This window comes from Micromys minutus (assembly GCF_963924665.1).
Source record: "Micromys minutus genome assembly, chromosome: 21".
NCBI classification, from domain to species: Eukaryota; Metazoa; Chordata; class Mammalia; order Rodentia; family Muridae; genus Micromys; species Micromys minutus.
Window position 1 is genome coordinate 32,032,000 of NC_137956.1, and position 25,966 is coordinate 32,057,965.

Below are 25,966 nucleotides of genomic sequence, written 5' to 3' on the forward strand. Positions count from 1 at the left end.
TAGAGATTCTCCTGATTCAACCTCCCATTCAATGCCTCCTCATTGATGTGTATGAGAATGTGCTCCCCCTCACACTAACCTTAGGTAAAGTGGCTGCCCAATAGCTGTTGCAAATCCACACTAGAAGGGTTGGAGCAGCATCTCACCGTTTCCACCATGAAACATTTACATCTTTCACTGCTTCTGTTTTCAAGGAAGAAAGACCATTTCTATTCCCATGAAGAATGAGAAAAATTCCACAGTCTCTACTCCCCATACTCTTTGGGGAAGGAGAATGAGAAGGATCAAAGATTTAACCACTTCTGGTCCCTTTCTGTTTCTGTCTCATTTCTCTTTCTTCTTGTCCATAGGCTTCAACATTTTCTTTCCTCCATGTTTCCAGTTTACCGGGCACGCCTCAAATCTGTGGGAGGTGTGAGTTTTCTGTTGTTACAGGGCAACACGCTCAGTTTTTGTTACTAAGTTCATTCACCACACCAACCCTTTTTCTAATTTGACTTTCCGTCTCACCTTAGACTGGTCCCTGCAGCCCAGGCTGTCTTCCAACCCACTGTGTAGTTGTGTAGCTGTCCTTGAACTCCTGATTCTCCTGCCTCTGCTTCTTAAGTGCTGAGGTTAATGGAGAGGACCACCTTAATCGACAGGGTCTCACTCTGTAGCCCAGGCAGAGAAACACCAGGCTAGCCTTTCTATATAATAAGACCCTGTCTGAAAAAATACAAGTCTCAGGGCAAGCCCACCTTTCCATGTAGTCTGGAAGTAGAACATGAATTAAGAATAGACATGACATGCCTGGAGAGCCCTGAGTAAGCAAGGATACTCTCCGGTAATACAAGCAAACAAACCCATAAGGAAACAAATTCTAAAATAGAGCTGCTCTTGCTTCAGAGAACAGTAAGGTGAGCTTGTTGGCTGTGTAAGAGCTGTCAGGTTAAAGTGAGGCACGAAGAGGTTTGTTACAGCTTACCAACGAGAGAGCATCTCTGTATAAAGATGGGGCAAATGCAAAGACTGAAGTACAACATATGTGAGAAAGCAACATTAAACTCCGGGAATACATGTTTGTGATCTAAATATGAATCCAGCATTTAGGGAGTTGGTAATGAAGAGACCCAACGGCATCCACATATCTTGAGCTTTTTCCTAGGGTGGATTGTGGTGGAGTTGATGGCGGTCCTCCACAGGAAAGTTTTTTAGATATTTTTACACTCTTAATCCATCCCTCTTTAAGAAAAGTTTACAGGACTTTGTATATATAGGTTTATAAATAGATACATAACTCATGGGTTTACTGACAGCAACTCACAAAGAAATTCAATTTAGTAATTCTTTGATATATATATATAATTTTCCATTGATTAAGATGAAAACAATTTTTCATGCTAATGAGATGGCTGTGCTTATTAACTTTACATAAAGAATTAAATCTAGACTGAATAGTTGATATCATTCGACACAGAGCATCTTCAATGTTTTTCATGGTTGGTTTTTTTCATTTTGTAATTGTCAGTTCTGAGAGTGCTGATTTGCCTAAATATATACTAGAAAATAGTAGATGTTTAGGTCATTAGGCTTGAGTGGCAAAGCACTGAGTCATGTTGCTGTCCCAAGTGTTTATTCTTTTGTGGTACTGTGATGGAACACAGGACCTTGTGTATTTTCAGCAAGAGACCTACCACTGGGCTACATTCCCAGCCTCTGAAACAACTAAATTAAAAAAAAAATCCTAATACAAAACAGATTCAGAGATATATTATATTGATTCTTACATGCTAAAGAAGATGGTAGGAAAATATTAAAAGTTCTTATTTTCTGGAGTTGTTTCTATAAGAACAGAACACTTTGTATTTACAGTAAAAAAATAATTCTGCAATTTCTAATATCTGAGCTGAGGTGTGGGACAAGTAACATTAGTTGGTGGTATTTTCTATGACAGCATACATACATGGTGCAAAGTAGGTATGTCACGTGTTCACACCCAAGGCTGCAGTCAAGTGACACAACACAACACAATACAACTCAACACTGAATGGCCAAGTGCCGCCAGAAGTGGCTCACATTTGCTATGTATTTGACTTCGAGTATTTGATCTTCACATGTTAGAAACATTTACTGTTGCCAAATTTTGCATGCATAGCCCCTATTGGTTACTTGACACTCATTATGTGGTCATACCCCACAGCTGAAGAAAATGGGGATCTAGAGAAGAAGAGGAACACCCTCTCCTTGCCTAAAAATGGCTTTTAACTTTGTACTCATGTATGATTAAACGCAAGATTTCTTGAACTATTTAAGAGGGGTGACTAATGAAAAAGACTAATGATGGTAATAATGAAGAATTATATCAAATTCAAATCTGGGTTTTTGCATTGGTTTTAGTTGTAAAGAAAACAAAAATAACTAAAATTAATATACCTATGAAACATTGAACCAATGTGTTTGAACATAATTATTGCCCTTCATAGTAGGTTTTTTTGTTGAGATAGACTCTCTGTAGCCCTGACTGAACTGGAACTTGCTGCATAGGCCAAGCTGGCCTCTGCCTCCCAAGTGCTGGACTTTATGTGTGCATTCTCAAGTTCTTCCGCTTTTCACATCTCTTGAGCAGTTTTCGATCACTACTTTTAGGTAATAAAAGTTTTTGCCTGTAACGCTCTTGCGATTCTAAAAGGCAAGGTATTTTGGATTCCTTTTGTTAGTGGTGCTGGGTCAGAATTCAACACTTTAGCAAAACTTGTGGCTTGACTTTCAAAAACAAGTAACAGTAAAATTACGATTTAAACCAATCCTGGATTTCTGGGTTGGACAGCACAATGAAACTACCAGAAGCTGATGCAGTGGTGAGCTGCAAGATCAGAATCAAAGGAAAACCGTTTTTAAAAATAATATAAGTAGCAAATGTCAAGGGAGTGGAGAAAGTGAGAACTCTAATGATCCCCAAACATTGGGCTTCTAGGTGATTAAAAGAGAGCTGGGGACACAGCTCTGAGGCTAAGAGCACTGGCTGCTCCGTCAGAGGGTCCAGGTTCTATTCCCAGTATCTACTTTGTGACTCACAACCATTCACAACTCTAGGGAATCTGATGTTCTCTTCTGGTATCCTTAGTGACTAGGCACACACAGACAGTCCTTAGGTAATACAGGTAAAACACACACACACACACACACACACACACACAAATTTTATTTTTAAAGTGATGTGTGAAGCCAAGTGTAGTAGCACAGACAGGTTTTGTTTTTATTCCCAGCACTCAGGAGGCAGAGACAAGGGGATCTCGGTGAGTTAGAGTCCAGCCTGGTCTGTATACTGAGTTCTAGGACAGGGAAGGCTACAGAGAGACCTCATCTCAAGACAAAACAAGACAAAAATGTAAATGAAGTGAATATTGAGGAAGACTGATCAGATAACAGATCTCCTGTGTGTTGTCAGTAGCTGCAGCTATGAAGGGAGGAGGGAAGAATAATTAGTGTCATGCCATTATCTTAAGAAAATAAAACATGGAACTTCTATTGTTTATGCTATAGAGAGCCATGGGAGAAGAAGACTGAGCAAGTCCCTTTGGAGGTATATTTAGAAGAAGCTGTCACTTCTGTCAGTGTTGAAGGAAATATCACAGCTAGTTCTTTGTGTCATTAGTTAACAGATGCTTGCCTTGTGTGTGTTGCTGAGGACAGAACTGCAGTCCTTGTGCATGCTAGCAAAGGTCATGACATTGGCTAACAAATGCTAACTGTAGTACGCTGTCAGATCTCCATAATTTGGCAGATCTGCAAGGAAAATGTGAAAGTCCATCCAAAATCCTAGGAGACATGTCATCATATAAATAACTTTATATTGGAGACCTAATGTGAAAGTAATTTCTTTTGTATTTTGATTGTTCCATAGTAATTAAGGTCTCATGTCTCTGAGAAGCCAAGATTTTTTTTTTTGATATTTTCATCATACTTATGTTTTGAAGCTACTAATGAAAAATGTTTTTCAAAAACATTTGAGTAAAAGATAGGCACTTTAGGAGGAAAAGGGGTTTATTACATTTTATAGCTTGTAGTCCTTCATCCAGGAAGTTAGGGCAGGAACTCAAAGTAGGACCTGGGGGCAGCAGCTGAAGCATATGTAGGCCAGACCAGGGAAGAGTGCTGCTTACTGGCTTACTGTGTGTGTATGTGTGTGTATTGTTTAGGAACCCTGGTCCTTATGTATTGCCTTATGTAGGCAAGTGTTCTATTACTGAACCACATTTTTAGCTCCTCTTGGGTTGTTGCTTTTAAAATGGGTAGAATTTTAAGTTATCATATCTGTGTGCATGTACACCATAACATATATGTGGAGGTCAGAAGATGACTTAAAAGTGTCAGGTCTAATTTCTAGGTCTCACGGATTGAATTTAGGTCGAGATGGTTAGTCCCAAACACTTGCATCTGCTGAGCTGTCTCATCAACCCAGAATTCTAGAACTTATATTGATTAGGTAAGATGCGATGGGAGATTTAGAAGTATAGATACGAGCATATACTTATCTGCTACACCTAAATAATAACTAACATAATGGCCACAATATCTTTATCTCAACTGTTAACTACATCCACTTGTTGGATTTTAAACACACAAACACACACACACGAATTTGAGTGGTTTATAAGCGGAAGTTGTGTAGCTTAGCAATGGTTGTCTTCTGAGTGAAAGGGTAGGAATCCAAGTTGTTCAGTCCAGGAGACTGGGTGTCTCAGCTGTCCCAATCTGGTGGTGGAGTCCCAGAGGGTTTCTGGAGAGCCACTGCTATTCAGTCTATGTTGGAATCCCCAAGAAACACATTCTAGTAACTGCAAAGGAATGCCTCAGCAGCAGGATGATCTTGCCACAGAGAGTGAGGGCAAGAACTCAAAGAGCAAAAGCTACTACTAGAAGGTGTGGCCCCAATTTAGGGTGGGTTTTCCCAGAACCATTAAGTCTGTGAATGCCATTATGTGTTTGGATGCATATAAGCCATAGGAAAAACAAAGTTTTTCTTTAGGTTAAAAAAAAAGAGAGGGAGAAAGGGTCAGGACTGTCACAACCAGGTCACAAACCAGGTGTGGTATTATACACTTGTAATCTCTCTTGTGAGGTTAGGGCAGGGGACTTTGAGACCAGAGTGGGCTACAGAGGGAAATCCTATCTCAAAAAGGAGGAGGAGAGAGGAAGAAAGAGAAGCCAAATACAATTGTCCTGGGGTAAGACAAGGGAAAGAGGTGGGGAGGAAAGGGCCTAGACAACCACAGTAGCCACTGGAGAACCAAAGCAGAGATTTGAATGACAATAGGATCAGGCTCAGAGTTTCTTTTGGGAATTAAATGATTATGTAAACACACTAGGTCAATTATGTGAGACAGCAAAATAAAATTTTGACTGCTGTGAACTCAAAAGTTGGCTACCCATGCCTTTGGATATGTATAAACCAGCCAACCAACCAACCAACCAACCAACCAACAACAAATGCAGATCTAACACAAATCTCTGGGTTGATCCTTAACACAAAAAAAGCACCGCCCTTAACCACAAAAGAAACGCCGATATCTCCCAAACAACAAAAATAAATGCTGGGCTGGGGTGTAATTCAGTTGTAGAATCAATACTTTGTGAGGCCCTGGTTTCAATCTCCAGCAAGAGGGTAAAAACAATCTGGAGACATTGTAAGATAAAAGCAACAATGCCCTAACACAGACAGCATAGGTTAATACTTACAGCCACCCTGTGATTAGATAACTTGTGTTTACATCTTATAGTTGAGGAAGCTGGCCCAGAGATTTGCCTGAGTTACAAATTGGTTCAGACTGGCTAGGTCACAGTGCATTCTCTTAACTTGCTAAAACTACAGAGCCATTAAGAGATACTACAGTAAGAGAGGAAATATTTTTAAGTATTGAACTGGATGGAGCAACCTGAAAAGTAGCTGAAAATAAGGTATCTTCATTCAGGAAATTGGGAACCGACAAATAATTTGGGGACTTCTAAAGGCAACAACATAGAAAAGGGACAGAGGACTCAGGGTTGAACTGTGGAATCTATAAAAACCAAAAATCAAAACAAAACAAAAACCTCAAGTTAGCAACTCAGTCAGAAGACTAGGGGACAATGTAGGTACAGATCCAAAGAAACAACTTAAAAATGTTTCAAGGGTGGATGGGGCCTAGCGAAGGCCATGACTGCCCCTTCTCCCCCGATTCCCCTCGGATAGGATCTCACCATATCTCTCCAAATCCTTCTGCCTTAGCCTCCCAAGTGTGGTCAGAGCACCCACTGCTACACTAATTCTCTTCAGATATGTGGCTGGGTAAGGAACACAATACAGCAAGTTGAGGGAGTTAACAGCCCTGATTTTTAAAAAGAAAGATAAATGGAAACTTGAAAAAAAAAAACAAAACAAAACAGAAAGAACCTAGAAGATAAGAAAATACTAGATATTCTAGAAAAAAGGGAATGGCACCCAGGCAAGAGTGGTTTGGGAGAGAAGGGAAGGGGAATGGCTAAACTAGGTGACATTTTCGAGATCATGACTACAAATATGTTAAGATAAACCATCAGCCCTTTATCAGAGTCCCACAGATTCGAGATTAAGAAAATATATTAAATTGCATGTGAGTATGCCTTGGAGTCGGCACCCTCTTTTAACAAGGCAAGCTAGAAACAGGCTCTGCAGAGAACACAATAGGAAGTCGATCAGAGGTTAGTAAACGAGATAGTTTGCTGAAATAAATGAATCCTTACGAATTCATACCAAAGTTCCTTTAGTGAAGTGTAACGTAACGCACTTTGCAACCTTTGGGATAAATACCAGAGACATTTGACGTACTAGCAAGCCCTCAAGACTATAAACAAGTTCAGCGTTTCTAAGGAGATACTGAAAACGCAGCTGCCTCCGCCAATAAAAAAAAATTGAGTCAGAAATGAGGCTGATGACCTAAAAGAACAAGAATTCACTTCTGTAGTGCGACGTTAAAAGCAGGAAGAAGATTAGGAGCCTTGGTCAAGGACAGCCAAGGTAGAGAGCAGCAGGGAAGGGGTCAAGATCTGCAGGGGCTGGCTATTTCCCATTCGGCTAGGATCCATTATTCGCACGTCCGTTTGAGAACCACTGAAAGCAGTCCTAGGCTTGGGAGGAGAATCTAATTCCTAGCAGTCTATCCTCACAGTGTAGCTTCTCCTTTCTCACTAACTAGCCAATGCTGCCGCCTTATGCAAAGCCAGCACCTCGGCGAGAACCTGCTTTACAGATGCAGGACGACGCCAATCGGCCTGGAGCGGTCACTGTCTCCTTTAGCTCCGCGGCAGGGGGAAGTCCCAGTCCTCGGAACCTTTTCAACCTCGTTCTGGGAAAGCGCCTCATCAATAATAAACTGCGAATACAATTCTAGGTTGGAGACTCCGGCTAAGCGGGGAGGAAGCAGGGCTCCGCAGCCCGCTGGCTCGCCTCGCTCGGATAACGGCGGGTGTGGGCGGCTGGCAGCCTCGGGGCGTGAGTGGAGCGCGGCCCCCTCCGGGGAGGGCCTTGGCGGAAGGGCCGGGGGCGGACTCCTTCCTGGCTCTCCGAGAAGCTCTAAAAATGGCGGGCGGCAACCAAGAGAGCGAGTCGCGCAGGCGCCGCGGAGTCCGTCCTTCCGCTCGCCTCGGGCGGCCCACGAGCCGTCCACAGCGCCCTCGTCCAGACGTCTCCGCGGCTCGCGATTGGCCGAGCGCGGCAGGAGCTTCGTGCGGGGGCGGGGCCGCCACGCAAAAGCCACGTTTCCCGCGCCGCTGCTGCGCGTGCGCGCTAGCCGGAGGCGAGCGATAGCGCGCGCCCCCGTCCGAGGGCCCCTGCTCGCGCCTCAACTCCCTCCCCTTTCCGGGCAGGCCAGTCCTGTCAGCCAGGCAGTGAGCACCGCGGCCAGCAGAGGGCGGTCGGGACCCAAGTCTGCAGCGGCGCCATTGGCGTGTGGAAAATGCCACCAGATGGCGGGTTAGGATTGCAGCTCCGTTGAAGGCGCGGCCCCCGCTCCCGAGCCCCCGGCGACCACCCCGTAACAACCCCCCCACATCGGGAATAACACACCGGAGACTTTTGGGGGGAAACTAGGTCGACGGCCGACAGCGCCCGGATGGGTAGCTGAGGTGAGCGCGGGCGGCGGCGGCGGCGGCGGCGGCGGCGGGGGGCGGGAAAGGGGGAATGCGGCGGCAGCGGCGCGGGGGCTGGAAGCGCCGATCCAAGATGGAGGCCGGGCGAGAGCCTGGGAGCGCGAGCGGCGAGCGGGCGGGCCGGCGCGGGCCCCGCGCGGGGGAGGGAGGCCGCGCGGGCCTGTGCGCTGCGCGGCGGCTGCGGGCGGCCGAGCGCCCGGGACCTGCTTGTGGGCGCGGCGGGCGCTCCGCTCCCTCCACCCCTCCCGCGGGCCGCGAAAACGGTGCCCCCGCCCGTCCGGGCTCCACGGCGGTAGCGCGGAAGCCTTTGTGGCGCGCTCGGGCCCGCCGCCAAGCCCGCCCTCCGCCCCCCCCGCCCGGGCTCTCGGGACTCGCCCGCGCCGGGGCCAGCCTAGGCGGGCTGGCGCGAACGCCTTCCGCCGCCCTGCGTTTCTGCGGGGCTTTGGCGGCGGCGGCGACAGCGTCACATGACAAGGAGCTCGCTTCTGCCGAGGGTCCTGGGGGTCGCTCAGCCAGCCTGCTGGCTCAGGCCTCTGGTTGCTGGGGTGCGGCAGGGGGCCGAGGACCCCGGCCGACGGGGCGTCGCAAGCTGGTTTTCCCGCTATTGGTCGTCTGAGCTCCGCACGGGGCCTCTGGGTGAAACGTGTCCAGGCCGGAGCACTGCCCCGCTAGTTTCCCAATCCCTCGGGAGACGAGGCCAATAAAAGTTGTTTTTCCTCTTCCCTAAAGGTGGGGGGGCGGGATGGAGAGCTGGGAAACCCAAGTGCTTGGAGTTGGACCTGAGCCCCACTTGGAGGGGTCCGAACTGAGGGCTGCTTGAGTGCAGTAGGGGCCACAACATTTTTCTGGTTTTCGGATTGTCACGTCAACCGTTTCTGCCTACATTAGAATTGTTACTGATTCTTTCCACATTGTGAACAGTCGTGTCCTGGGAGTGTTAAGCCGTTGGATGGTTTTGGAGCCCTATAGAGCCCAAATAGTGCAGTTTGTGGTAGTGAGTTATCTGCTGTTGAAGTTGGTGTTAAGATGAGGGATATGTTAATTCTCTCCTGGTTGTGCTTAGAGACAGCTATTATTTTACGTCTAGCAAAAGTAGTGTTTGTGAAAGTACCAAAATCCGAATAAGTTGTACGATGTGTAGCTTAATGGAATTTGTAACTTTACCTTTAGGTGTCCCAGTGTATTTTTTTAAAAGTACAAATTGCAAATTCTGATGGCTAAGTTCTTTTATGGAAATGTACAGAGCAGTGGGAATAAAAGCGGTTTGTGTATGATGGGTGTTGGTCTTATAATGTATATAGATCGAGGCTAAAATTTTGACCAAGAAATACTGATAGAACAAGGAATGATACTTCGTTGTTTTTAATTATGGGGAATGTAACACAATTTTTTACTCAAATAAACTTCTAAAAGAAACCCCACAGGTGTTTTTTTTCTTTGCATTTTAAAACTGTACTTTTGGAGTTCTGCATGTTGGTCTATGCCAATAATTCTGGTTACTCAGAAGGCAGAGGCAGGGGGGATCACAAGTTGAAATTAAAATTAGCATGGACATTTTATGAGATACTGCCTTTAAAAAAGCAAAACAAATGGAAGTCTAGTATTGGCCTTTTAAAAAGAGATTAATACAATTGCTGTGTGGTTATCCCCTCCACAACCAACACGATCTCACTGTAGCCCAGCCCAGGCTGGCCTTGAAATCACTATTTTAGTCTAAGGTGGCCTTTAATTTAGGGCAGTCTTTTCTTCAGCCTATGGAGTTCCGGGATTATAGGTGGGTGCCAGGCCAGCCAATTTCTGAATGGATCTTTTGTTGTTTTCCAGAAAGGATCTTGGTATGTAGTTCAGGATGGCCTTGAATTTATAGCAATTCTTCTGTTTCAAATGTTGGGTTTAGAGCCACTTTTGGCTTTGAAAGGTTTCTATAAAAACTCAAGCAGTGTTGCAAGGGGCAAGAGCCTTGAACTCAAGTTTCTTGAGACATCGGAGGTTTGTGATCTTGGTTTTAACTTTTTTAAACTGATTTTACTGGATATATTTTACTTACATTCCCCGTTCCCGATTCCCCTCCATATCCCCAATCCCATCCTTCCCCCTGCTTCTATGAGGGTGTTCACCCACCCACCCACCTACCCACCCTGACATTCCCCTACACTAGGGCATCGAGCCTTAGCAGGACCAAGGGCTTTTCCCCCATAGATGCCCAACAAGGCCATCCTCTGCTACATGTGCAGCTGGAGCCATGGGTCCGTCCATGTGTACTCTTTGGATAGTGGTTTAGTCCCTGGGAGCTCTGGTTGGTTGCTATTGTTGTTCTTAGGGGATGCACACCCCTCTAACTCCTTCAATTCTTTTTCTAAGTCCTCCATTAAGGACCCTGCTCTCAGTTCTGTGGTTGGCTGTGAGCATCTACCTCTATTTGTCAGGCTCTGGCAGAGTCTCTCAGGAGACAGCTATATCAGGCTCCTGTCAGAATGTACTTCTTGGCCTCAGCAATATGGTCTGGGTTTGGTGAATGTATATGGGCTGGATCCCCAGGTAGGGCAGTCTCTGGATGGCCTTTCCTTCCGTCTCTGCTCCTGAGAATATTTTTGATCCCCCTTCTAAGAAGGACCGAAGCATCTGCACACTTTGGTCATTTTCTTGAGGTTCAGGTGATCTATGAATTGTATCTTGGGTATTCAGAGCTTTTGGGCTAATACCCATTTATCAGTGAGTGCATACCATGGGTGTGTGTGTGAGTGTGTGTGTGTGTGTGTGTGTGTGTTGGTGTTTGGGTTATCTCACTTAGGATATCTCACTAGCTAGCTTCTAGTTCAAATCTAGTTCTATCCATTTGCCTAAGAATTTCACAATGTCATTGTTTTTAATGGCTGAGTAGTACTCCATTGTGTAAGTTTTAACTTTTTTAACTATTTAAATTTTACCTTTTTCCTTTCTAAAGTTGAGGTAAGCCAGTAGTTCTTTTACACATTGTAAACCCTTTTTAGTTGAAACTTAAACATTTATAATCTGTTTTATTTGTTTGATTATAGATGGATTATCTTAATCTCAGTACTATAGGAGATTTAATGCATCTTTGTTAGCCTTTGGCCAAAGCCTGTAATTATTATTTTATTTATTTTTGGCAGATGGTCTTAATAGGCAGCAGTTCACAAAATGGCTACTATAGGAATCATGTCTCTGACTTCTGTCTCTAATTTCTGTAGATTTTAAGACCTTTCAAAAGTTAACCTGATTAGGTCAGGCCTACCCAGATAATCTTTTATGTAAATTCAGTTAACTATAGGGAAATTAATTGCACACACAAAACATACCCTTTTTCTTCTCTAGTATAATCATAGGGAAGTTATCCTGATATATTTACAGACTCTCTCCCACTCTAAAGTAAAAGGTAGTGTGACCATCATTTATTTACTTCTAATGAGGAGAGAACCATCTTCCCATTACCCTTTTAGAATCTGAACTTAAGTAAAAGACACAGCTAAAACAGTAACTTCTTCCCCACCCTTTCTCTTCTCCCTTCCTTTCCCCTTCTCATTTTTATCAGTCTTTTGCATTACTAGGTATGAGGTCAGGGTCTGGTGTATGTTAGAATAGCTACATTCTCTGTCCCTATTTTTATTTTTGAATAAGATAGGGTGCTATATATCCCAGTCTGGCTTTGAACTCCTGATTTTTCTATGTCTGTTAATCAAATGTTGGGATTATAGCCATGCCCCACTGCCATCTTTAAATTTTATTTTTATTACAATTTTTTTTTTTTTTTTGCTTGTGAATATGCCACTCATATGAAGGCCAGTAGATACTTTTTAGAGGACTTGATTCTTCAACATGTTTGATCTGTGATTAAATTTAAGATTTTCTATAACTGAAGCTGACTTAATAACCCATTATCTTCTTACTTTAGCCTCCTGTGTACTAGTTTTACAGGCATGTACAACATGGTCTTACATTACCACTTCTAGATAGAGTTTAAATTGATAATAGTTATATATGAAGGTTTTTTTTCTTAATTACTAATTTGGAAGAACATCTGCTTTAAACCTCATTGTTATATTCCTTTATAGTCTAGATGAAGGAAATTATTTTTTGGTTTTTTTTTTCAAAGACCCAGTCCTTCTCTTATGTAGTTTCCTAGAACTCAATATGTAGACCAGGCAGACCTCAAACTCTTGAGATCTGCCTGTTTCTGCCTCCCAGGTGCTGGGACTAAATGTGTGCACCAGACACCATGCCTAGCTCTAAAATGTTTTATTATTTAATTTAATTAGATTTGGTATATGTGTGTTATGCCTTTGTGGAAGGAAGTTTGTGCACAATGAGTGTTCAGTGCCCACCAGAAGAGATCCCCTGGAACTGGAGTTACAGATGGTTTTAAGCCCCATGTGAGTGCTGGAAATCTACTACTCTGGATAAAGCAGTCAGTGCTTTTAACCACTGATCTCTCCAGCCCTCATAAGGGAAATTCTTGTTTATGAAGATACATGAACAAAATGTCTATAATACTTTTATTTGTGGTAGCCAAACTTTTGAAAATAAGCTTCCCTCAGTGATACTTTAGAACGAATAAACATATGTGCTTTTCAAAAGTTAAAAAACCAACTTGGTCAAAAATTATTTTTCCCTTCCCTAATACTTTGTTGTTAGATATTCTAGCATCTTTTTCATCTTCCTTTGTAGGTCTTTTATAAAACCTTTGTGATAGTTTTTTTTTTTTTTTTAAATTAGGATGATGGCCTCAGAAAATTAGGAATTATTCTTGTCTACTAAAGGGAATTATATCACATTGGTACTAATAGAATTTTTTTTTTTGAATAATACCTCCTGGACCTGGGATTTTCTCTAAAGTAATTTATTTATTTTAAAACAGGGTCTTATTCTTTAGCACAGGCTGGCCTTTAACTCATTGTTTATTTCAGACTGGTCTCAAACTTGGAATCTTCTTGTCTCAGCCTTCTGAGTACTGGGTTATACTTAGTTGTGGAAAGATTTGGGAGGCAAATTAAAATAGTTTCTTAAAACATCAATGTGTTTTTATATCACTAGTGTGTTCTTTTAATCTTGACGAATTAATGGTTCAGTTTATCTTGCCAAAGCAACTTTACAGTTTTTTTTTTTTTTTTTAATATCTTTTGTATTGCATTTGTGTGCTGCTTAGTTTTTTGGTCAGTTTGCATAGACTTTGTCACCTGGGAGGACGGAATCTCAGTTGAAGAAGTGCCTCTACCAGATGGGCATGTTGGCATGTTTGTGGGTATTTTATGGATTAGTACTCAACCTATGAATTAGGGGATTACTCAACTCATTAGGTGGTGCCATCCGTGGTCAGGCAGTCCTGTGTTGTATAAGAAAGCAAGCTGAACAAGCCATGGGGAGCAAGCCTGTAAGCATAGCTCTTTTGTTGGGTTCTGCTTCAAGCTTCTATTTTGAGTTTCCTTCTGCCTTGGTTTTCCTCAATAAATGGACTACAACGTATAAGCTAAAATAAACCCTTTCCGCCTTTAAATTGCTTTCGGTCATTGTCTGATCATAGCAATAGAGAACCAAGCTAGGACAATTGATTTCTGTTCTTTGTGATTCTCCCCCTTATGTAAAGTTTCCAAGTTATAGAATTTAGCATTTCTCTTTTATTTGTTTGTTCTTTTCATTTACCCTTTTGAGGTATTCTCTGTGTAGTCTAGGCTGGGCTTGAGCTCATGGTAATCCCCTAAGTGTTTTAGTTATAGCACCAGCCACTCTGTCTAGCCCGTATTTTGTTGGTTTCAATAAAAACATTTAAAGCTATTGATACTCCTAATTATCTTCTATAAAGTATTTTATCACTATTCAGTTCAAAATAGTTTCCTGATTTGAATTGATATCTTTCAATTTGATTACCTGTGTCTTACTTAAAAGTATATCCAATTTTTTATATATGGGATCACTTTAGATGTCTTATTGTTCCTGATTTCTAGCTTAACTTCACTTTGAGACTAAGCATTTTAATTTATGTGAACTTAAAACTTTTGACTTTATTAAGACCTTTATCTGTCACAGTTTTTAAAAAACAAGGATTTTTGACTATTGGTTGCTTTATTTTATAGAAGTAGTCAAAGGGTGATTTAAAAATACTGTTTTGTTTTCTATTCTTTTTAGTTATGTTAGTGAAGACTGGCCTTGGACTCCTTGATCCTCATGTCTTCTATCTTCCAAGTGTTGTGATTACAAATAAGCACAACCATACCTGGTTTTGATAACATTTTTCAAAATTTAACTTGTTTTTGTTGATTCTTTTTTTCTGGGAGGAGAGAGATTTTATCAGATTACATTTGACTATGATTATGTAATTGCCTATTTCTCCTTTTTTATTTTTAATTTATTGTTTGCCTATCTTGACTATGAAAGTGAAAAAAAAAAACTTTCAAATTCACAAAAATCTTGCCTCTGCCTCCCCAGGACTGGGATTAAAGGTATGCACCATCATGCCCATTTTTTTGTTTGTTTGTTTTTTGTTTTTTTGTGGAAGTGGAAGTTTTTAAATCATAGTAAGATTGAAGACCAGGGGTAGGCCAGTTTGTAGAGTACCTGTATAACTTACAAGAATCCCTGAGATTGATCCTCAGTAGAATATAAGTAGAGTGTGGTAGTATGGTCCTGTAACTTAGAGACAGGAGGGGTCAGAAGTTCAAGGTCAACCTGGGCTACAAGAGATCTTGTCTTTAAAAAAATTATTTGCTAATATCTGCTAAAAAGAGTAAAGCATTTGATGTTTACTTTGGTTATAGGCTACAAAGTTAGCTACTGGTAGAAGCCTAGAGACTTCCAAGTTAGAGATGAAGAGTGAATGCATTATAGCAGTAGCCAGAGAAATCAACATTTGCTTTATATTTCTGAACTCCCTGCTTACACATGACAGTAGTGGAAGATTCACATTACAAGAGAGGAAACAACCTTGTTTTAATCTAGTAATCCAAATTAGAGGAGCTAATGCTTCTCTTGAACTGCTTATTTAATTTAAAACACACCATGACGTGGAAAGTCTAATCACAGTATTTAGGAGTCTGAGAAAGAAGGATTAAGAGTTTGGCTACATCTATAGCAATACCTTTTCTTGCCAATTGAGAGTGGAGTGGAGAGGATAACACTGACCAAAAAACCAGAACACCCCTCATAGTTGAAGGAAACATTGTCATATGACACGGCCTAGACAGCCACCATTGAGTTCCTGGTACTAGACTCACTGTTAAATTTAAACTTCATCCCCTTCTTGCTATATAGACTTGGACAAGTTCATTAATTTAGATTTTCATGAAAATAGGAACTGCAAAATGTTCTGTGAAATGAAAGCAAGTATTCTGTACTCTCATGTTTAATCATTAGACTATATTGTATTGTATGCAGATCCAAAGAATATCAATCTTAAACTTAAAAAGTGAATATAAAATGATACTCAAGATGAAATGATAAGGATAGCTTTCTGAAAATCAAATAATTTTAGCTCATGTGGAGACAGGCATCGGTAAAACTGATGAGGATGATCAGGGTGAGCGGAAAGATAAAGGGTAATAACCAGTGTTTGCTGGTTATCATTAAACACAGTTTAGAAATTGGAATCCTTTTTCTCTGGAGAGGTACGGACGGCATCAAGGCAAGACATTGTAGTGCTCTCTGCTGCCCAGGTTTTGAAACTGTCTACTCTTGTAACTTTGGCTGGTCCAGATTGCCATATACAGACCAAGCTGGTCTTTAATTTGTACCTCAGTCTACCAGGTGCTGGGATCATAGGTGTGCACTGCCATGACTTTCCACATTGTAATAGTTTTTTACATTTAGTATATTTGATGGCTTCAAGATTATTTATGAATATTAGGCTTTGTATGTATAAATTTGTAAAGAAAAGGAGTAGGAGTGAATTTTTACCAAGAGTAAAACACATTTTATAAATTTCCTTTAAGACTTAGTTTGTAGATCAAATATGATAGCTGACTTTTTTTTTTTTTTCTTCTTCTGTAAATGGATACAGAAAACAAAGTTGTGGTTACCTGGTTTTCATTTTAAGTTACTAATATTTAAAATATTTTTGTAAAAATGAAAATACTATATTTTGTAAAAATATAGCAGTATGGTGTAAAATAGTGCAAGACCTCTGTCTTAGTTTGGGTTTTACTGCTGTGAACAGACAACATGACCAAGGCAACTCTTAAGGACATTTGATTGAGGCTGGCTTACAGGTTCAGAGGTTCAGTTTATCACCAAGGCAGGAGCATGACAGTACCCAGAAAGGCATGGTGCAGGAGGAGGTGAGAGTTCTGTATCTTGTTTGGAGACAACCAGAAGACTGTCTTTCACGTGGCTAGAAGGAGGGTCTGAAAGCCCACTCCCACAGTGACACACTTACTCCAACAAGACCATACTTACTCCAGTAAGGACATACCTCCTAATAATGCCACTCCCTGGGCCATGCATATTCAAACCACTACAACCTGAGATCTGATTAAAAATAAAAAACAAAAAATTAAATTTTAAAAAATCTGGGCATTGAAGACCAGACCTTTTTGCATGAGTGCTCAATACTGTGTTTTACCCTAGCTTGATATCTGATTTTTAACTATATCTGTACCTTTGGCTAGCTATATATTTTGGAATAATTTCTTCTTTGGGCATCAGTTTATTTCTAATTAGTGTTTTGACAGGATGACACTCTTATTAAATCCCTTTGGAATAATCATAAAATAAATTCTAATGTAGGTAATGAAGCTTTTTGGATGTCTTTAGTTTTCAAAGGCCTAATTGTGACATTGTTCTATACATTTCCCAGCTGTTTATTAGAGTAACTCACATTCTCATGTAACTGATTTTAGAGATATTAGTGCCTCTAGAGCTGGAGCTGACATGGTAAAATACAAGACCATTGGTTCATATCCAGCCTAATGTTCATCATGCCAAAGAAGCATATTCACTAGCACAAGTTTGTTTTTGTAATATATTGATAACTATATTTAATTTCTCATGATCATGGTATCAGTCACAAAGAATTGAATGAACAGCTTGCTCTGAACTACGTAGGAAACAAAAAAAAAATCTATTCTTTTTTTTCATATTAACTATGGTTATAAAAATTGCTTTCTCTGCTGACTTTATTTACCTGTTAGGTAAAACAGAAACCTAAGTTCTCTGTTAAGGTTCTTATAATTAAGCACTTTTTATTTAGAGTATTTTTTCTAAGCACTTTGTAAAATATGAGGGAAGAAGATAGCATCATCTCATTATGAATTTGACCAAAGCCCTGACTTTATGTGTTGTCAAGGATGAAACTTACTAACAGTAGTGTAAAAAAAAATCCAAAATAATATACTTAACAGCACATCTGTGTTTATATGTCTGAGTAGTGGTGTATGTGTGTTTGCATGTGTGTGTGCACACATTTGTGGGTTTGTGCATGTATGTTTGGAGGCCTGATGTAGACAAGAATGTCTTAATTGCTCTCCATTTTATTAATTGAGGCAGGGTCTCTTCCTGAACCTGGAGCTTCTAATTCTAGCTAGTCTAGTTAGCTAACTTTGATTCTATCACTCTGCCTCCTGAATGTTGTGATTACAAATTACTACCACACCTGCCTGATATTTACATGGATCCTAGGGTTGTGAACTTCCAGTCCTTGTGCTTGCATGGCAAGTGCTATGCCCACTGAGCCATTTCCCCAACCCCAAAGTTCCACTTAAAGAACTGTTCTATTCAGGCCAAGTGGTGGGGACTTCATTAAGCTCTTTTTCTTTTCTCCCGTTTCAAGAGGGAAATGATAACTCTAGGTGGGAGTGAGATGGCAGTGAAGCTGAGGTTATCATTGTTGCAAACTCAACTATTACTTGAAGTTCTCCACATTATAGATTTGTTCATTTAACCTAAGCTATCTACTGGAAATTCAGGCTGACAAACCACATGTGATTCCTCCTGGGGAGTAAATAAATTGGGTATTGTGATGATAATAAAGTCACCATGAGAATGAGAAGTGGAGACAGTCACAGAACCTGAGCAAAAAAAGTAGAGACAAAGAAAGAACAAAGCAAAAAAAATTTTTTTTTTAAAATGTGGTATGCCAGGAATTAGGAGCAACTTGTAGTTATGGTGGGGAGAACACGCAGAATGTGATAGCCTCATGAGGTTGGAGTGATAGAATTAAATTGTGTACAGTGTATTTGAAATAGTTAGGACTTAGAGTATGCAATTTGTTGTAAGTAAAAATCAAAAGCTGTGAGAGAGTTTTAAGCAGAGAAATATTTAAAAATATTTCTAGAGTCTGAGGCTGCATAGTATTTGCTTAGTGTGCCTAGGACCCTAGGTTTGCGTCTTTGCACTAACACAAATAATAATAATTAACCTATCCAAACAAAAATAAGAAAAGTAAAAATTCTAGCTCATTTTCTTGATTTTGCTTCCTAGATCATAATTAGCAATATCTGCAGATAATATTGGTGGATAAAGCTTGATGAGATGGTGTGTGTTACTGTTATCGGAGGGTAGAGATCAGGGCTGTTACTAAAGATTTTTAATAGTTGGAAAAGTTTCCTGTAACAATTGATTGCCCAAAATAGCTATAGAGCCAAGGTTGAGAATTCTTGTTTTACTGAGTAGGCAAGGAGATGGAGTATGAAAAGAGAAGGGTAGGTAGGTTGTTAAGTAATTGGTGATAGATCAGTGCCATGGACAGTTGTGATTATGACAAGAACAACAGTAAAAATAAGTTCTGATGTTGTAAGAGTTGTGGAGGTAAGTGTGTTAATAGAGAGGTATTGACAGACTACAGCAAAAAACAATGAAAAGGAAGAAAGGTTTAGCTTAGTTCATGATTTTAGAGATTAGTCTGTTCTGGTGGAATGGGTATGAGGTAACAGTCTTTCACCTTAATGGTAGCTAGGAAGCAGGGTGGGCAGGGAGGAGTGAATGCTTGTATATCTTGACTTTTGATTTCCTCTTTTTCATTTACATCCCCTCTCCCTTTAATGGGATAGTACTGCTCATACTTTGGAAACATCCTGACAGGCTGGTCTAAATGTTCACTTTACAAATTGAAGTGCCATTTGATTCTGAGTAGGTTGACAGTTTAACCATCATCACAAGAAATGAATCCGATTAATAAGTTAATGGTAGTGCTATCCTGTAATGACACACTGAGGGAAATAACTGGAATGGGGGGTTCTGACTTCTAAACAGTTATTTATTTTTGTGTGTTTGTGTATGAGGGTGTGTACTATGTAAGGTGCTTGTGTGAAGATCAGGGTTACCTAAGGTTCTTAACCTTCCATGTTGCTTGAGTCAGGGATTCTGTTCTTGTTTGCTATTGTACCATTTACTCCAGGTTAGTGGCCCATGAGCTGTGGAGGAATGGGAGTGTCTTGTCTCTTTGCTTCCAGTTTAACTAGAAGTGCTAGGGATTATATGTGTGTGTGTGTGTGTGTGTGTGTGTGTATACATATATGTATGTATATATATATATATATATGTATATGTATATAAGCTGCTATGTGACATTTTTAACATGGTTCCCATGAATCTGAACTCAAGTTCTCATGCTTACATACATGGCAAATGCTTTCAGCCACTGAGCCATCTTTCCAATGTGAGGTGCTATTAATAGAAAAGAAAGAAAACAAACTTTTGTGGTCTACAATTTGTCACATCAGCTACTCAGTGCATTTAGATCTTTCATCTGTTTATGTTGTAGTTTTTTCTGTCTTTGTACTGTTTTAGCATCTAATAGGATACTCTTTTGTATGTATCTCCAACAAAATATCAGCGATTCTACTTTTGGCTTTTTTCACAATCTCATAAATCATTTACTGCTTTTCAAAAAACTCATGCATGTTAGGCAGTTTAATCCTAAATTTGGTTTTCTTAGGGCTTCTTTCAGTATATTTTACAGATGTTTTGTTTTCCCTAATTCTGAATTTTTGAGCGTTTCTGTCTATTCTATGCTGGTTCCTTTTCTATATGGCTTATTATTGTATGTATGTATGTATGTATGTATGTATATATGCTGTATGTATGTATGTATGTATGTATGTATGTATGTATGTATGTATGTATATTCTCCCTTTCCCTCTGTTTCTCTGTGTAATCCTGGCTATCCTGGAGGTCTGTTTCTCTCTATAGACCAGGCTGGCCACAGACTCACAGAGATCTGCCTGCCTTTGCCTCCCAGATTCTGGGATCAAACTCCTGTGCCACTACCTTCTGGCCATGCGGTTTATTATTTACTAGAGTTTTTTTTTTTTTTTAAAGATTGCTTATATGAATGAAGAGAATACTGCTTTACCTAGGGGTGGAAATCTAAACTTTCTTCATCTTAATCATTTAATCTATCATATGTACTTGTTCTGTTTAAAATAAAAATAAGTGGTTTTTTTAGTCTGGTAATCTGAATTGTAATCCAGATTAATATTTTGATTAGCAGTATGTGCTATTGTAAATCACTTTGACCTCACTGCCTCACTTGTATTGGGAATAAGTATGTATGTCCTCTTCATTCAAAGACATTGGTTAGTAGATGGCTATTTAATGAAACAGTGTTCTGTAACCATTAATATAGTTTCTTTTCTTTTGGGAATACATCAATTTGCATATGCAGATTTCCCAGCATTTATTCGGTTAGTAAAACAGGAAGTTTTTAGAGGTGTGCAGTGAGGCAGAAAGTGTCTCTAGGGAAGACTGTCAGTTCTTAATATGAAGAACAGTGATAAACTGTTTGCCAGAATTTTTTCTCAGCATTGATAAACATAGAAATTAAATTATGGTATATACTTAGATATGTAAGGCCTAGATGATTAAAGTCAGGAGTATATGAAAGGGTGTCAGTTTACTGATTTACATTGAGAAAGTAACTTAAAAATGGACTGTTTTTGTGCTAACCAGTAAGTGCCTTTGTTGTTGTTTGGTAGGGAGACCTATCTGTATTAAAAGCAGATTATAATCTGAAGATTGATTGGTAAACCTGGGGTGGTCTCTTAAGCAATGTCAGAATTATTATGCCCCTAGTACACTGACAGATATCTGCACAATAGCAGATCTGGGTCAGGGCACTCTCCAGGGACAGTGTGGGAGATAAAATGCTAAGCTTTTAAAAATACTCCTCATCATTCACTTGATTTGGTTTTAGTTTCAAATAGTCACAGACAAGATCTGGACCCTGGTTCTCATGTCACTTTTTTTTTTTTTTTTTGATTTTGTATATTTACTCCATTCCAGAGATCATTTATCCTTTTATGTTTGGTTCTTAACAATTTTACTTTTCAGTATTGTCTTCAATTTTAAAAGAGCCTTAACTGTGTGTCATGTGACTGCTTCATGTGTGGATTCAATTTATTCTTGTAGAGATAAATTATTCCCAGTACTTCTAGTATGTTTTTGCTTTGGACCATATGTCCTGATCTTTCCTACCTCTTGCCTTTCTTTTTGAGAAATACTGAGGTATATTTTATGTAGTGTTTTATGTATGTTTTTCTTGCTTTAAGTTTAAAACTTAGTGATTCTTAGTTATAATAATTTGGAAAATTATGATCACCACCACTATCTAATTTTAGAATGGAAAATTTATATCATCCACTAAAGAAAAGTCTATGCTCATCTGTAGTCAGTTCTAATTTTTGCTCCCAAACAAATACTAGTCTGTTACTATATATTTGCTTGGCCTTTTTCATAATAATTGAGATGATATAATATAGCTGTTTTCATTTAGTATGTTTGAAGATTATTCATATTGTACTATTATATTACATTTTTTGAGTTAGGGTTCAATATTTTTATCATGAGGAATATTTTATTTTGTTAATTTATATCAACATTTGATCTCCACCACTCCCCGTTTTTTCTTCTCTCTTCCTCCTCCCTACTCTTTTACAACCTTCTTAGCTGGATCTTGCTGTGTAGTACAGTTTGGCCTTGAATTTGCAATTATTATTCTGTTTTGCTATTTGAGTGCTATAACTTCAGGCATGTGCCAGTATGTCAGGTTTTAGATTTCCAAGTTTTAGCCATTTTGTGTGGCTCTTTGTGTGTGAACCTTCATTACTGATATTTGATAGAGCCATGTTTGTGTTCTCTTTTTAGTACTTTATAACTTTTGGATGGTATTTTAAGTGAAATTATTTAATTAATTTACTTTTGGGATTATTGTATAATGAAATTTAATAGTTTTTTTGTCTTGTATCCTGTAGCTATGCCCATTCTGATTATTTGCTTGTCTTTTATTTTATTTTATTTTGCTTTATTTTTGTGAAATCTTTGGAAACATATCTTCAACAAGTAGAGACAAACATCTTCCTGTTCACAGTTGTATGTTAAGAATTTCCACTATGCTTCCAAATAGCATTATTGAAAATTAGCACTTGTGTTTTGTATTTAGAAAAGAGCTTTTAGTTATTTACTGATGAGTATGATTTTTTTTTTCTTTTCTTTTTTTTAAATTTTTTTTTTTTTTTTTTTTAATTTTTGAGACAATGTCAACCATATCTTCCTGGCTGGCCAGGAACTTGCTATGTAGACCAGGCCTCAAACTCATAGAGATCTGCTTGCCTCTTTTCCCTAGTGCTGGGATCAAAGGCACTACCAGGTACCACCACAGCTGGCTTAACATTAACTATTATGAACTGTTGGCTTTCTGTGGCTTCTTATTTAAAAAAAACCCTGTTAACTTGCCCAAATGCTTTTTCATGTTTGCCTGTTGAATTGATCATGTGGCATCTTTCTTCATTCTGCTAATGTGGTGTATTATATTGATACTTTCATACAGAGAACTGTTTATGCATTTCTAGCATAATTCCACTTGGTCTTGGTGTACAATTTGTTTTGAGACAGGGTCTTACACTGTAATTCTGGCTGACTTGCATAGAATTTGTTTTCCTTTTGTAGACTATCTTGGACTCCAATTTGAAATAGTCTTCCTTCCTCTGCCTACTGAGTGCTGGGGTTATAGTAATGTGTTCCCATCCCCAGCATGTAATCTTTTTAATGTGCCTGTGTGCTTGGTTTGTTTATATTTTGTAGAGTTTTTGCTTTCATATTCAAGGAAAAGTCTTTAGTTTTCTTGAGGTTTCTTAACTGTCCTTAGTATTAGGATCATGCTGCAGTCACCAAGTGTGTTATTATTTTCTCTTCTTAATTTTTCTCCTTTAACAGCAAAAGTTATTTACTGTTAAAGTTAAGAAATTATATTTTGTTTTTGAAGCTGACTCAACATGTAGTTTCAGATGATCTCAAATTTTACTTTTCTATTGTAAAGAATGCTATGATCAAGGCAATTTATAAAAGAAAGAATTTAATTAGGGGATTGTTTATGCTATTAGGGTGTGAGTCTATGACCATTATGGCAGGGAATATGGTAGTAAGTAGGCAGGCATGGCACAGGGCTTCTCAATTCCTGAGAGCCTAAGTACTAAGACATAATCATGACGTAAAGAAAGAAAAAGGTAACAGGGAATGGTGAGGGCTTATGAACCCCAATCCTCAGCAACATATATCGTCCAACAAGGCCACCCCCAATCCTTCCCAAATAGTTTTACCAACTAGCACAGCACTAAAATATCCGACCTTATGGAGGTCATTCTCATTCAAACCACCATACTCACTATATAAACAAGACTAGCCTTGGTCTTACAATGATCCGTCTGCTACTCTCTCCTAAGTGCTGGGGTTATGAGTTCAGCCACCATGCCTGGTTCAATCCTCTAATTTCTGAAAGGGTGGAATGTGTGTTACATATTTGATGACATTTACTAGTAAAGTTCTTTGGTCTTAAACTTTTTGTGGGGAGTGGGGAGGAAGCTTTTTATTACTAATTTATTATCTTGACATAGGACTGTTGAGTTTTTATGTTAAGTTAGCTATGGCAGTTTCTTTTATTTTATTTTTTTTTTTTTTCTTTTTATCTAGCTGTTCCAATTTTTGGAAGTAAGGTTGTCCATATTATTTATTCTTTGACCCATTGCTTATTTAGTGTTAGGTTATACTGTGAATTTTGTACTTTTCCTTCTGTTGTTGACCTAATTTGATTCTGTTGTGGTTGAAGAGAATTCATTATAAATTCTAACTTGGTTAAGTTTATTGAGAATTGTTTTGTTCTCCAAGTATGGTGTATCCTGATGAATTTTAATTTGGTTGGAGAAGAATGCATGTTTATTGATATTGAGTAATATATTCTGGATGTGTGTGCCAAGTCTAATTTGTGTATAGTGTTGTTCTAAAACTTCTGTTTCTTTGTGTATATTTAGTTCAGAATTTTTTTCCATTTTTGAAAGTGAGGTTATGAAGTGTCCAAATGTGGAACTCTCTATTTCTCTTTTCAGTTCTCTTAGTTATTTGGTTTATAATTTTATAATTGTTATGTATTGATGAATTAACTCTTTGATCCACATGTACTGTACTTTGGCCTTTGCAATGATTTTTGGTTAAAAATGTATTTTGTCTGCTATTATTATAAGCACATTAGCTCTTTTTATTAGTTTGCACTGATCTTTTCCCATCCTTTCATTTTGAAACTATTTGTGCTTATTGTCTTTTATGAATTTAGCTATTTACATTTAAAGTGATTAGTAATAAGGAAGTATGCTAGTCACTTTACTGTTTGTGTGCTGTGACTGATTTCTGTTTTTGTAGTCAGCCACTGGCCTGTCCTTTCTTTGAATGTTTGATTCTTACAACGAAAGGGAAAAATGGGTTTTGTTCTTACATGTGTTTAGAAGTTGCTGAGGAAGCCATTTAACTTTGGCACAATAGGGTTGAACTGCAGTGTCTGTAAGGATGATGTTTGGACATACCAAAACACATGGTGCAGATTTTTGGATAAGGTACTTACTGTACACAATTGTAAGATAGCCATACCAGGGATGTGATCTGTTCCCTTAGATTCTTGCTGCTTAGCTGGTGAATGAAGGATGACAGCTACTCACCAAAGGTAAGCAATCATTTTCATTAAAACATTTTATGGACATTGCATGTGTGACTAGACTTTAGAGTTCTGGAATATAGTTGTAATTCTCTCTCTTATCCATGGAGGATATATTCTTATGCCCTTAAGTAAATGCTTGAAACCCAAGAATAGTAGTGATGCATATTCTTGTAATGAAAGTTTATTTTTTAAATTAGGTGTAATAGATTAATATCAAATAGATTAATTTGAACTGAGTGTAGATTAGTAATAGGTACTTAGCATGTGTAAGTTTGATCACTGTTTTAGTGTTCTGTTATTGTGAAGAGACACCAAGACCATGGCAACTCTTAATTGGGTGCTTTCCTACAATTTGAGGCTTAGTCCATTATCATTATTAAAGAGAACATGGCGGGACACAGACAAGTATTGTGTTGAAGTAGTTGAGAGTTTTACACCCTGATCTCTGGCAGCAGGCACAAAGCAGAGGGGGTGAGGGATAGTTGTGGTGAGGGGAGACAGACTCACAGAGAGACATTGGGCCCACCTCTATTGATATATCTCCACTAACAAAGCCACACCTTCTAATCTTTCCCTGTCAGCTTAGCTGCTGGTGATACAAATGCAAATATTTGATGAGCTCATGTGGCCAGTCTCAATCAGACCACTACAGATCCCCATTACTGAATAAAATACAGCAACTAAAGCAATGTAATATGGCTGTCTTTTCTTTTTCAAAGTATCTAACATACTCTTTATTTTTTAAACCTAAGTGAAATATATAAATGTGGCTAGCTTCTCTTTAGCATATCTAGTTTTAATGTTGTGATTCTTTTGAGAGAGGGTTTTTATTCTGTCTCAGGGAGCCCTTGATCTTGTAATCCTTCTATGTCTCTTTTCCAAGTGCTAAATTACAGG

At 39.2% G+C, this 25,966-nt stretch overlaps 1 protein-coding gene across 2 annotated transcripts in view; it reads left to right on the forward strand.

Annotated features, from left to right (window-relative positions):
• The first annotated feature begins 7,965 nt into the window (after positions 1-7,965).
• Positions 7,966-25,966, forward strand: part of STAG1 (STAG1 cohesin complex component) — a 287,724-nt gene continuing 269,723 nt past the window's right edge. For both annotated transcript variants that reach the window (XM_080933999.1, XM_080934000.1), the window contains exon 1: positions 7,966-8,124. The gene's annotated coding sequence lies outside the window, so the exon portion shown is untranslated. The remainder of the gene's footprint in view (positions 8,125-25,966) is intronic.